Source organism: Macaca nemestrina, chromosome 10 (genome assembly GCF_043159975.1).
Source record: "Macaca nemestrina isolate mMacNem1 chromosome 10, mMacNem.hap1, whole genome shotgun sequence".
In the NCBI taxonomy this organism is placed as follows: domain Eukaryota; kingdom Metazoa; phylum Chordata; class Mammalia; order Primates; family Cercopithecidae; genus Macaca; species Macaca nemestrina.
The window spans coordinates 130981989-130996990 of record NC_092134.1 but is presented as its reverse complement, the minus strand read 5'-3'; positions in this window follow the sequence as shown (position 1 = coordinate 130996990).

Genomic DNA, 15002 nt, shown 5'->3' with positions numbered 1-15002 from the left:
GACTGGGGAGGCCCGGTTTATTCCCTTATTTGTCCCCACCCATGTTCCATTTCTGTCCTATCAGAGTGCCTTTTTTTCAATTCTCCCAGCAATTGGCTACTTTTAGGATCCCACTGATTGGTGCATTTTGCAGAGTGCTGATTGGTGCATTTTACAGAGCAGTGATTGGTGAGTTTTACAGAGCACTGATTGGTGCATTACAATCCTCTGGCCAGCTACAGAGTGCTGATTGGTGCGTTTTTACAGAGTGCTGATTGGTGCATTTTACAATCCCCTTGCTAACTGTGGAGAAGTTCTCCAATTCTTCACTCCACCCAGGAAGTCCAGCTGGCTTCACCACTCAATGTAATGTCACTGCTTGTGATTGCTTGAATATCCTGACCTTAAATTCTATACACACCTAATTTGTGAATGTTCTGGGTCATTCTTTTTACTTTTAAATGTTGTGACCAGCATCAAGCCAGAAATCACCGTGGCATGGTAATTGATGAGTTCAATCATCTCCTTATGGAAAACATTCTTATTTTCAAACAACTCAAATTAACTCATTCATTCACTGTCTGTTCTTGTTATGGGCTGGAATTATTCATACTGAAATTAACAGGAAACCTGAATCCTCATTTGCTAGTACACAAATAAGGACATATTCACTTTCAGTGTTTGCAGTTTTTCATTGTGAAACCTCTCCATCATTTGTCTTTAGCAACTTCAGTTCCTAGGGAAGTTTTATAACCCAACACATAGATCATATAGTAAATGTCTAAATCCTTAAAGGGAGCTTAGTCATAACTAAGATCATCACCAATATGGACTTTTTTAAATGCCAGATTTAAATACACAGAGTCCAAACTGCTTTTATCAAAAGCATCTAAGGTTTTCTTGAGAACCACAGGCAGGCCAATACCCCATAAGATCTGGTTGCTGCTAATACTTTTGTATAACTTCATTATTCGCCAGCTCATAAATATGCACACAAATGGACACACGTGCATACCAGTTATGAATGGAACAAATTATTTTCTCATAATTTCCAAAATAGAAAATTAGTTTCCAAGAGGTTGTGCAGATGAAATTAGTCCTATTTTCCCACTCAGAATTTTCAGCCCATGAATAATATTTATTATCAAACATATCTCTAATTCTTAGGACTTTGGTAAAGTTTCTCTGAAGTCTAATGTTTAAATATTTATTATTATATAAAATATTTAGCGATTTTATAAGAATTCCTAAGTACCAGACCCTTTGATATATGATCTTGCAGTATCTGCCCATCAAAGGAAGACTGACTACTTTGCCCCTAAACTTGGAGTTCAGTCTTTTAACTTACTTTGACAAAGAGAAAATTACAACACTTTGCATAGAGATTTGATATGGCTTCTATACTGGGGATTCTTCCTCTTTCCATTTACTATGAGAATATCACCTGGCTATTACACTGTTCCCAGAAGGAGAATGAGAAACTAGTGAACTCAGATTGCCCCCACCTGATCCAGACTAAATTGGCCAAACTCTATCTCCAAGATGCAGAATCTGGCCCATCTCAAATCACCAGAGCCATCCACCATACCGAGCTTAGAAAAATGAAATCCAGGCCAAGCTCGGGGAGGCCGAGGAGGGCAGATCACGAGGTCAAGTGATGGAGACCATCCTGGCCAACATGGTGAAACTCTGTCTCTACTAAAAATACAAAAATTAGCCGAGCATGGTGACATACAACTGTAGACCCAGCTACTCAAGAGGCTGAGGCAGGAGAATTGCTTGAACCCAGGAAGTGGAGGTTGCAGTGAGCCGAGATCACCCCACTGCACTCTAGCCTGGGCAACAGTGTGAGACTTCATCTCAAAAGCAAACAAACAAGGAAACAAAAAGATGAAATCCAAAGACATGTGAGACATTTATGTCTAATGTAGTTTTGGAGGGTTTTCTCCTGCAGAAAAACAGAACTGATAAAAGAACTTTGCTAAACCAAGAGTGTGGCAAATATGTACAACCTTGTTGTGTCAGGAATTCAGGAGTCAAAAGAAAAAAATGGGTGGGGAATGGCAATGGTTTGTCCTGTGAGGGGGATAATTAAGGCTAGAAGAAATCCTTTGGAAAGATCTGGGCTTAGAAGATAACATCATCTCAAATTTTCTCATGTTGCAACTAAATAAGAAAGTTCCTATTTCAACTATCTTATTATTGTATAAGAATGTATACAAATAGTTGATAATTACCCTCAGTATATAATGAGATGAGTAATAATAATTTCTATGAGACATTTCTTTTAATTACAAGTTTGTATTATTAAAGTTATAATGCACACTTAAAAATGAACCAATACAAAAATGGGAAATTCCACAATGTGTCATAAACCCTCAAGTAACCATGATGCAGAGCAAGAGAAGGAACAGTAAAAACAGCCTAGGTCCATCTCCATGTCACTTTCCTGACATGAAAGTGGTAATGATTTTCTTCTTTTTGTAATACTTTTGTCAAAGAAGAGAATAAAAGCAAGGTCTAGGCATCCTCCTGCAACTTGGAAGAAGCTGGAAATTCATTTGATGTGAATAGTTTTTTTTTTTGGATAGTAACTTGTCTGTTTCTGGGTCATCATCACAAACTCTCCTCACAGGGAAATTCAGTGAGCAGTACTGGATCTCAAAATGTCATTAAAATTAATAAGATAAAGTATCTCAACCACAGCTCCACCATTCTATTCCATGATTGTAATTTTAACGCTGTTTTTATTAGCAGAAATCAAGGCTTCTTAGTTTATAACAGTCTTTCAAATATCAGATAGTAAAACAATACTTACAAGTTTATCAAAAAATGAAGGACATCTGATATAAGTAGACTTTAAGTCAGTCTCATGGAAACAAAACTGAATCCGGTGCATCTATGGAATTCCACCATTTATTCGCTATCCATGAATATAGTTTTTGTTACAGAACTATAACCTTCAAACTCCATCATCACTCACTCAAGTGTGACAAGATCTGAGGTCTTACCTCTGTTTGACAATTTTGTCCTAAAACCCCTCTTTAGTATACATATGTAACAAACCTGCACGTTATGCACATGTACCCTAGACTTAAAGTATAATAATAATAAAAAATAATAAATGAAAAAAGAAATAAAAGCTTGCTCATAAAATGTGTTATTTGCTTTATCTTTCTTATTAGGGAGTTCTATTTACACTAAAATCTAAATTGTTTATATCGTGATCATAGAGAACGGCAGATTCATTTAAAGTCATCCATAAATAATTATTTGCTTAAGCAATGTATTGTAAAATAAACTACGCAATTTCTAAATCTAATGTATTGAGCTTGACTTCAACTTTGCTGTTTGCTACTGTAACTTTCCCACATTTATGATATTTTTAAAATTACTTATTTTCCAATTTATTTATTTAAATATTTCAAAAACAAATCATTTAATGAGATAGATGAAGACATAGATCATGATGATAATGATGACGGCAGGTGAAAGGGAGAATGCTATTTGATGAATGTGATTCCAGTCTTGATTCTATGTACTGGAGTTCAGGGTAATGAACACTATTATTCTTCCTCATGGGCTTGTGATTCTTCTCTTATTCTCAGCATCAGGCCTAGACAAATTTCACATGGTACTTCATCAAGAATAATGTAAAACCAACATATTTTCATGATTTATTTGCTTTTTTTCTCTTTCACTACATTTTAAAAGTTGATAAGAAAAGTGACCTCCAACAATTAGGATTCTATTTTGGGGATTTGGGGCATTTTTCAATACGAACATCGACACATACTGGTATGTAATAATACAGTGTATCAACTTTATTTCTCCTTTTAATAGCATCATTACCAAGCCAAATTCTTGCAAATGCTTTTTCCCATCTTAATTATGGTGACTAAATCTGGATTATTTTACTATATCAATCAAAGTAGCATTATATATGCACAAACCTACTAAAAAATCAGCTACATATGTTTTTACCTTAACAAATTTGCCTTTCTATGATTTTTTTTCTAATGCAGAGCCAAAAAACTTATAGTAACAAAATACTTTACCCAACACACCAGTGTACACAGGAATACTATTGTGAAATTAGAATGCTAACAATACAAACATAAATATTTCTTTTACAGACACATTTTAATATATTTAATTTCATATATTTAATATTCATCATACTGTACTTTATTGGAAATTCTGACACACTTTCAGGATTTCTGACACTTTCAAATGTGTGTCAAAGTTTCTGACACTTTCAAATGTGTGTCATAAGTAATTAAATTGTAAATTACAAAAAGGTGTCTATCAATCATAAATATTCAAATTTTGATGTTTCAAACTCATATTATCATTAAGAAGGTGGATTTACAGTTCCTGCCTATCTCTTCTTTTGTTTTAATTAATGTAATAAAAGTTTTGGACCAGGTGTGGTGGCTCACACCTGTAATCCTAGCATTTTGGGAGGCTGAGGCAGGTGGATTGCCTGAGCACAGGAGTTCAAGCCCAGCCTGGGCAACATGGCAAAACCCTGTCTCTACAAAAAGTAGAAGAAAACATATCAGGGTGTGGTGGTGCACACCTGTTGTCCTAGTTACTCAGGAGGCTAAGATGGGAGAATCACTTAAGCCAAGGTGGCGGAGGTTGTATTGAGCCAAAATTGTGCTTGTGCACTCCAGCCTGGGCAACAGAATGAGACCCTGTTCAAAATAAAAAAAGAAAAGTTTTAAATTTTAACTTGGATTTCTCAGTACCATAATGCTGTATTCTCCTTGATTCAGCAAAAACTCTAATTACAATGGTATCTATGAGAATATGCTGTGTCATCCTTATTGTATACTTATAAATGTACTTTATGTTTCTGCTTTTTTAACATTTTTTATTGTGGAGCATAACATACATATAGAGAGTAATAACACCTCATAAACAGAAAAAGAAAAAATTATAACGTTAACATCGGTGTTACCACAACTTCGTCAGAAATAGAATTTGCCAGCAATGCAGATAATCCCAATATATGTTTTCTTGATGATATTTTCTTCCATCCTGACTATCCCAATTGTTATGATGATCACTCATGTTTCACTGTCAAGTTTGATCACCAACGTAATAAATTGCAATGTATTAAAAATAAGATTTTCCAAACTTTATGTAAATGAGATTATAGTAAATGTATTTTTCCATCTTGATAATTCCTCTCACATCTATATTAATATCTATATAGCTCCAATTTGTTCATTTTCTTTATTGTATTGTTCTGTTGTAAACATGTCAGTCTTATTTGTTAATTTTGCTCACTGTATAGTATTCCATTGTATAAGATATGCCACAATTTGTTTATCCATTTGTAGGATTGATATACATTTGGAGGACTTCTCAACTTTAGCTATTAAAACTCAGTGACATGCATGTGTATGTATATGTATTCTGATAAGAGTGAAAATACTTGGTCTTAGGATGTGATCCTTCTTCTTAGTCAGATAACACCAGGCTCAGCCAAAATGATGGCACAGATTTATAATTCTAGGAGTAATGTATGAAAATTCCCATTATGTTAAATCCTTTCCAAAATAAGTAATGTCAGACTAATATTTACAGTTTTGTATTTATATAAAATACTATTAAACAATATTTTCCAAGCCCTTTTCTATTCTCAATCAGGATGTATTTTTACTTCAAAAAATTAATTTTTTATTCTATGACTGTTATTTCATATACACTTATTAATAATACCTTATGTATTATTAATACATATTTATTATACATACATATTATATGTATACATACATATAATATGTATTATTAATACATATTATTAATACATATCTATTAATACATATTTATTTATATTTCATTATAAATTTGTCTAACATTTTTTCCTCAATTTCAAATAATCTTTTGTTATAAGCAAGCGTAATTGCACTGGCGATACTTCCTTTAATCAATCATTACATCAAATGACTTTGAAAAAATATAATCAGTTAACAGCATACTGTAAGGGAAATTTCAGGATTTTTTAACAACTCTTAAAAGGACTCAAAGAAAAAAGTCTTGAAATACAAAAATAGTCTAAAAGTTTAATGTAGGCATCCATGGGAAAATACAAATATATTATTGTTGTTAGTGAAAAAATGATTGGTAGTAAATTTATCATATCTGAATTTTTTTAAAAGGCAGGCCTGATATCACTGATCAAGATTCCCTTTAAAGTCCAGATCTTAACTTCTATGTGTACCTGATTCCTGAATGTGCAGTAATGTTCTTGTTCCTTTTAAATTCTGTGACCAATGTCAAACAGGAAAGCATCTCAATATGCTAATGGATGAAATTAATGCTGCCTTTATGGAAAACATGATAATTTCCAAGACAGCTCAAATTAACTCCTATTCAAACACAATGTCCTTGCTGTGAGATAAAATTTTCCATATAGGTGTTGAAGTGAAAGCTGAATTCTCATCTACTAGCATGCCAAGGATTGGCATGTTGTTCTGCAATTTTTTCCTTGTTTAACCTCTCCATAATTTGTGTTCAGCAACTTCAGTTGTTAGAGAAATTTTACAACCCAATACATAGATGACACATGGGTTGTATTACCCGGTAAAGGGAGCTTGGACATAACTAGGATCATCACCAAGATAGATTTAATTTTTCAACACCAGTAACATGTAGAGTGAATCCCAACTTTCCCTACCAAAAGCATTCAAGGTTTTCTTGGGAACCTCAGAAAAGCCAATAATTCTTAAAACCTGGCGGCTAGTAACACTTTTGTATAACTTACTGTTAACACGCTCATTAATACAAACACAGCCACACACATACACACATACCCATCCCCTCATGGATAGAAGAAATTGTTGTCCTATAATTTCTAAAATGGAAAATTAATTTCAGGGAGATCATCCAGGTAGACGTAGCCCAATTTTCCCATTTGGGCTTTTCAACCCATTTTCAATATTTATCAAACTTATCTCTCATGCTGAGGCCTTTGAATAAGTTTTTCTCTTGAGTCTAATTTTTAAATATTAATTTTTAAATCAAAATGCTCAGCAATTGTGTCACTATTGTGGGTTACCTGAAAAACACATGTTTTCCATTGAAGAGTCTAGATTTCTTCATATATGAATATTTGGCTTTATTTTTCTCTAGTTAATTTATTGACTAATTAATGGTTTAAGAGGAATAGATGTTAAAATCAGTCTCCAATCTTGGATTTTATTTCTTTTCCATTTTTTAGTATAATTGTTTCTAAGAGATGATTTAGGAGTCAGACTGCCAAGATAGGAAACCAGATTTTCTGTTTCATATAACTATGGTCTGAGACTTCATTTTACAACTATTCTCTCCCTCAATATAGTCATCTGTAAAACTCAGATGATAATAATATTATCTTTGGGTAGTCTTTATGAGGAGTTAGTATACTATTTGTATAACTGCTTTCAATTTTACCTGTCTAGTACAAGCAGGAACAAACAATTAATAATTTTTCATATGATCTTGTGTTACCTGATACATAAAAAATACCAGTGAGAACTTCCTTTTTTACGGGGGTGCTGGGGCAAGGAAGACAGGGTCTTGCTGTGTCACCCAGGTTGGAATTCAGTGGCTTGATCACAGCTGACTGCAGCCTCAAACTTTTGGACGCAAGTGGTCCTCCCACCTCAGCTTCAGGAGTAGCTGTGTCTACAGGCATGCACCACAACACCCAGCTAATTTTTTTAAATTTTTTTGTAGAGACAGAGTCTCCCTATGTTGCCCAGTCTGCACTTCAACTCCTGTTCTCAAGCGGTCCCCTCATCTTAGCCTCCCAAAGTGCTTGGATACAGGCATGAACAACCCCACCTGCCTGAGAACTTCCATTTTTGAGCACAACACACATGGCTCAGAAAAGCGTGATATCCTTCTGCTACAACTAAGATAAGAGAAATAAAAGCCCAAATTATATTTTCAATGAATCACAGAGTTGTACAAGCAAGGATGACCAGCTGAACCGAAATCCAGCATAGGTAGAGTCTTTATAGATTGCAGTTATATATTCAGTGCAATCTCTATCAAAACCCAGCAGATGTTTAATCACAGAAAGTGGAAAACTACTCCTAAAATATATCTGGAAATGCCAAATGACCAGAACACTAAAGGAAATTGTTAAAAAATAACAAATTTGGAGCATTACACTTTCTGATTTCAAAGCTGACTTCAAAGCTGCACTAATCAGGATTCTATGGTACTCGCATTATGGTAGACACAAAGAACAATGAGACACAACTGACAGTCCAGAAATTAACACCAACATTCATGGTCAATTGACTTCAAAAAAGGGACTATTGCAATTCAATAGGAATTATTCCTTTTTCTCAACAAACATTGCTGGGAAAAAAATTATAGAAGACTACCACAAATAATTTAATAATCAATTTCCCTAAGGCCAAGGGTAAAGAAAGGATTCTGAAAGCAGGAAAAGAAAAGAAACAAAGAATGTACAATGGAGCTCCACTATATTTGGCAGCAGACTTTTCAGTGGAAAAAGGCCAGGAGAGTGGCACACATATTAAAAGTGCTGAAGGAAAAAATGTTTTAGCCTAGAATAGTGTAACTGGAGAAAATATCCTTCAAACATGAAGCAAAAATAAAGTTTTCCAGACCAACAAAAGATGAGGGATTTCATCAGCATCAGATCTGTCCTATAAGAAATGTTGAAGGGATTACTTCAATTAGAAAGAAAAGGACATTAATGAGCAATAAGTAATCACTTGAAGCTACAAAACTCACTGGTAAGGAGACAGAAAAACACAGACTAGTATAACACTGTAAATGTGGTGTACAAACCTCGCTTAAGTAGAAAAACTAAATTATAAACCAATAAAAGAAAAAAAAAAATAGCAGAGTGGCTGGCCAGATGACCGAATAGGAGCAGCTGCAATCTGCAACTTCCAGTGAGATCAGTGCAGAAGCTGGGTGATTTCTGCATTTCCAACTGAGTTACATGGCTCATCTCACTGGGACTCGTTAGACAGTGGGTGAAACCCATGGAGGGCAAACCGAAGGAGAGTGGGACGTTGCCTCACCCAGGAAGAGCATGGGGTTGGGAAACTCCCTCCCCTAGCCAAGGGAAGCAGTGAGGGACAATGCAATGAGAGACAGTGCATTCCAGCCCAGATACTATGCTTTTCCCATGGTCTTTGTAACTCACACAGAAGATTTACTCCAGTGCCTACACCACGAGGGCCCTGGGTTTCAAGCATAAAAGTGGGTGACCATTTGGGCAGACACCAATCTAGCTGCACAAGTTTTTTTTTCATACCCCAGTGGTGCCTGAAATGCCAGCGAGACAGAACCATTCACTCCCCTGGAAAGGGGGCTGAAGCCAGGAATCCAAGTGGTCTAGCTCAGTGGATTCCATCCCCTTGGAGCCCAGCAAGCCAAGATCCACTGGCTTGAAATTCTCACTGCCAGTACAGCAGTCTGAAGTCAACCTGGGACACTTGAGCTTGGTCAAAGGAGGGACGTCCGCCATTACTGAGGCTTGAGTAGGCAATATTCCTCTCCCAGTGTGAACAAAGCCACCAGGAAGTTTGTAGTGTGTGGAGCCCACCACAGCTCTGCACAGTCACTGTTGCCAGACTGCCTCTCTAGACTCCTCCTCTCTGGTCAGGGCATCTCTGAAAGAAGGACAGTAGCCACAGTCAGGGGCTTACAGATAGAACTCCCAGCTCCTTAGGAGAGAGCACCTGGGGGGCAGGGCAGCTGTGGGCACAGAATCAGTAGACATAAACATTCCTGCCTGCCAGCTCTGAAAAGAGCAGCAGATCTCCCAGTGCAGCGCTTGACCTCTGCCAAGAGACAGACTGACTCCTCAATTGGGTCATTGACCTCCGTGCCTGCTGACTGGAAGACACCTCCCAGCAGGGGTTGACAGACATCTTGCACAGGAGAGCTCTGCCTGACATCTGGGGGGTAACCCTCTGGGACAAAGTTTCCAGAAGAAGGAACAGGCATCAACCTTTGCTGTTTTGTGGCCTCTGCTGGTGATGCAGCAGCATCTGTGGAGGTCTGGAGTGGACCTCCTGCAAACTCCAGCAGACCAGCACCGGAGGGGCCTGTTAGAAGAAAAAATAACAAACAGAAATGAATAGCATCAACATCAACAAAAAGGATGTACACACAGAAACCCCATCTGAAGGTCACCAACATCAAAGGCCAAAGGTAGATGAATCCACAGTGAGGAAGAAAAAGCAGCACAAAAAAGGCTGAATATTCCAAAAACCAGAATGCCTCTTCTCTTCCAAAGGATCACAATTCCTCATCAGCAAGGGAACAAAACTAGACAGAGAATGAGTTTGATGAATTGACAGAAGTAGGCTTCAGAAGTGAGTAATAAACTCAACTGAGCTAAAGCAGCAAAGTCTAACCCAATGCAAGGGAGCTAAGAACCGTGAAAAAAAGTTTAGAGCAATTGCTAACTAGAATAACCAGTTTAGAGAATAACATAAATGAAAGAAGAGTGAAGAGACAAGAATGGGGGAAAATATTTGCAAACTACTCATCTGACAAGGGATTAATAATCAGAATACAAAAGGAGCTTTAACAACTCTACAGGAAAAAAAATCTAACAATCTGATCAAAAAATGGGTGAAAGATTTGAATGGGCATTTCTCAAAAGAAGATATACAAATGCCAAACAGACATATGAAAAGGTGCTCAACATCATTGATCATCGGAGAAATGCAAATCAAAACTAAAATGAGATATCATCTCATCCCAGTGAAAACAGCTTATATCCAAAGACAGGCAGTAACAAACGCTGGTGAGGATGTGGAGAAATGGGAACCATTGTACATTGCAGGTGGGAATACAAATGAGTACAACCACTATGGAAAACAGTTGAAAGGTTTCTCAAAAGACCAACATTAGAGCTACCGTATGATCCAACAATCTCACTGGTGGGTATATACCCAAAAGAAAGGAAATTAGTGTATCAAACAAGTATCTACACTCCCATGTTTGTTGTAGCACTGTTCACAATAGCCAAGATTTGGAAGCAACCTCAGTGTCCAGCAACAGATGAATAGATAAAGAGAATGTGGTACATATACACAATAAAGCACTACTCAGCCATTTAAGAAATGAGATCCTGTCATTTGCAACAATATGGATGGAATTGGAGATTATTACGTTAAGTTGAATAAGTGAGAAATAACTGAAAGGTTTGCACAGAAAGGCAAAGGTAGTGGGGGCTAAAGGGAAGGTGTGGCGGGTTAATGGTTATCAACCAAAAAAAAAAAAAAATAGAAAGATTGAATAAGACCTACTATTTGATAGCACAGCAGGGTAACTATAGTGAATGATAATTTAGTTGCACATTTTAAAGTAACTAAAGGAGTATAACTAGGTTGTTTGTAACAAAAGAGGGTAAATGTTTGAGAGGATGGCTACCCCATTCTTCATTATGTGATTATTACACTTCGCATGCCTGTATCAAAACATCCCATGTACCCAATAAATATACACACCTACTATGTATCCACAAAACCTAAAAATACATTTTAATAAAAGAAATACCTAAATTTCCTATATCTGTTTACTGATAAGGTAAACTAATATGCCCACATAATGTGAAAATACCAAAAAATATAAAATAATGTTTTCAAATAAACTGAATAAAAATTATGAAAAATTCCACATATTAACAGTATTTATTTTCTGTAGTCTATCAGTTTAAATTTAATTTCCAAGATTCCTAGTTCAATTTAAGACCTTAGACTAATACTAAATTCAGTGGTTTCATGAACACCTTTCAATAATTTCTAGGTAGGATGGAATACTGAAATGTGGTCACCAATCACAGGTTATATAAATAAATAAATAAATATATGTAACTTTTATTCTTATTTTATGTTTATGGAGTGGCTATTTGTTTGGATTATGTTAACAAACGTGGGAGTTTTGTAGGCTAATTCAAGCAAGTGTAAAAAAGATGTATATGACCTTAGAAATTTGTAATATATGTGCTTGAGAATTTTGCACATCTGCCAAAATAGTTATTTTTAAGAGTCCTCAATCACATCACTTCCAGTTTTCTTTATGAAAGAGAATTACTTTGATTAATGTAATTAGTAAAAGTAGGAGTTAGAACCATGCTAGAAATGAGAATGGATAAGGAATAGGACTGTTATGTAAGGCAATGGAATGTGGTTTGGGTTTTCAAGCAAAGAGTATCTTTGCCTAAAGTAATGTTTTTTGTTGTTATCTCTGTCTTCACTGTGCTTCATGATAACTGAAATCTCAATTTAATTATTTTAGCTGGGCTACATGAAGTCTGTCCTATACATGCATGGTATAGGGACCAGAGCAGATATAGTCTCTGGTCCAAGCTGCTCTGGCCACTGTGCCAGATGATCCAGCGGCATGCATCATGGGCATTATAGGACTCTGTGCACGTCTCTGACAAGCCTGTAGGAGAAGAGAGAGCAAATCCCTATGGAATTAGTGCAAGACCATTCCCTTTTCAGTGGAGGAGTATCCTCTGCCTGAAAAAAAAAAAAGAAAAAAAAAAAAAAAAGCAGCAAGTGCAGAACATTAATCCAAGCACAGAGTTCACCTAAGCACAAGCCCCTCTAGGCACAAAACCCTGTGCAGCTCTGCAAGTCATATGCTCCTAAATCCAGCCATGACTGGAGGGCATGAGCACATCTGAGTGGCAAAAGGATCGGACTGCACTGGACACAGACATGTGCTTTCTTAGATTCCCTTCACTATCTACCATTCCCCTGGTCAGCACCTTGCCTGAACTAGATCAACCTTCCGTTTGGAACTTGAATGCATCACCACACAGTGGGCATGAAGTCTGACTTTCAAAACCTCCACCAAGGGACTAGATGATGTAAGACAGAACAACAGAGATGGTAGTTCTGCCTCAGGTAAACTCTGGCCAATAGGATATAGAAGTCCAATGATAGCTGAGCAGAAACATTCTCCCTCCTCTCTCTCTTCCATGGACTAATGTTGGCTGTGGTTTCCCCTTGTAGCCCTTCTGGAAAAAAGCTGGGAGCCAAGTGCACGTATCTAATGACCACCATTCTGTCTCTCTCACCTCACTGTGAAGTGGCTGCCAGCAGAGTCACACCAGACATTACCACACATTGTTTCACGTTTCTGTCTCAATTTCCGCATGTCCTTACCACTTTTGTCTTGAACTTGACTTCTAAATAAATGTCATCACTTTAATAATAGGTATTAAATTGAAAACATTTTAGTAAAGTAGCTGGTTACTAACTCAATTTTTTGAAATGACATGCCGTTTTTGTTTAAATAATAATCAACTAGAAAATATCATAATATACATATGTAATTCACAATAGAAAAAAACACGTATTCAAATAGACCAAAGTTGTTTATATGCTTTTTAAAAAATATTGTAATAGGTGCCATATGATTTTGATGTTCTACTTTGTTTCCAATTCAGACACCTGATACAGCTTCATCAAGACTGTATTATTGTGATATTTCCCCTAAAACTGTGGAATAGCCAAACTTTTCCTTTGATGAAAGATTCTGCTTGGATAAGCTTGTAACCCTAACCTGAAACCAGAACAGGGGAATTCACGCAACTGCAGATTTTGTGATTTATTTCCTTTTCATTGGTTTACCACATCAACTTACCCATTTTATCCACCCATTTATTTGTTCATTTAAATTATCATTTTTGATCTTCTATTCTTGGTGCTGCGTTCTAGTTCCTGGGGTCAACAGAAAGCTGGGACAGACACGATCTCTTTTTTTACAGTTCTTATATTGTACTGAGGAAGATACAGAATTTAAAAAAAAATACATAAATCAGGTGTGGGGATGATTTATCTTAAGGTTTAAATGACATCGTTAAAATTTCATTACACCAAGACTTAAAACAGTCAGGCAGAATTTAGCTGTGAACAAGAGTGTACGTTTCTTTCTTACAATAGAACATTGTATAAATGAATATATCAACACATTTTCATTTCATCATTGACAACAAAATTACAACGTTAAGGCACATCCCATAATTAATACATAGATTTCATAGATACTATTTTAACATTTACAAAATGTTTCACTGAATTATTTTTCATAATTTCTATTTTAATATTGATAGTTTTTTTGGAAAAGAGAAGATTTGAGTTCTCTTATCTGAAGTTTTCAAGGAATATTCTAAATGGAAGATAAGGATACAATTAGCAATTCAGGGGCTTAAGAGTGCTTTAGAAAAAAAATACTAAAATAATTTACATCACATCTCAACTTCTAAAACGGCTTTTCTTTAACTCAAAAGCTGGAAGAAATGACGTTTCTAACTGCATATGGAAATGGATAATAGCAATAGAGATCATCACCATGATTTTTCATCCCTTTGTTACCAAAGAGATTATTTTTAGCTCTTCACATACTTGTATGAAATCTAATATTCCTCAGTACTGCTTATGGCAGACATACACGAAATTTACTGTGCATACGCTTGTCACTCGATTTCCATTGTGTGCATTGTTTTCTAACAATAATTCTGATTGCTTTTTACTAAACAGAAAATAGAAATTCATAATGGAGTAAAACCCCAAAGATACATCCTCATTATTGATATCAAATTGAAAGACCTTACCATCAAATAAGTTATAGGTTCAAGCAATGAATTCTAAGCTCACTGTGATATATTTGTGTGGTTCAAATAACAATAGAAAAGAAGAATATTTTTCATGGAATAAGCTGCTAGTCCTTAATAATTATAAATAGACATCATAATTCTACAAATGAAATATAAAATACATGAATGAAATACACATGGCTTCATAATTCTGAGGAATTTTTGTCATATTTTGTATAATTTGGCAGTTTGTATGAAAAAAAAGAACATGTTCGTGTCCTTGTTCCTAAGTTTTCATACACTCATAAACACACACACACACACACACACACACACACACATATATATATATACATAAATAATTTTAGGTCAAAGACTTTTCTAGATATATGTTTGGAAATTATTCATCCACATA